Source organism: Gavialis gangeticus, unplaced genomic scaffold, assembly GCF_001723915.1.
Source record: "Gavialis gangeticus isolate Ggan-Ray unplaced genomic scaffold, GavGan_comp1, whole genome shotgun sequence".
Lineage (NCBI taxonomy): Eukaryota > Metazoa > Chordata > Crocodylia > Gavialidae > Gavialis > Gavialis gangeticus.
Window position 1 is genome coordinate 128,284,512 of NW_017729022.1, and position 227 is coordinate 128,284,738.

Consider the following 227-nt stretch of genomic DNA (forward strand, 5'->3'; position numbering starts at 1 on the left):
TCTGAGGCCGGCCCATTGCAGATGTGCTCCATGATGATCGTCTCAAAGAGTTTCCCTAGGATTCAGGTAAGACTGGGCCTATAAGTTGCCCGGGTCCTCCCTCCTACCTTTTTTAAAGGTGGGGACCACATTGGCTATCTTCCAAGCATCCGGCACCTGGCCCGAGCACCACGAGCGCTCGTAAAGCTGTGCCAAGGGCCCTGCAATAATCCCTGCTAGCTCCCTCA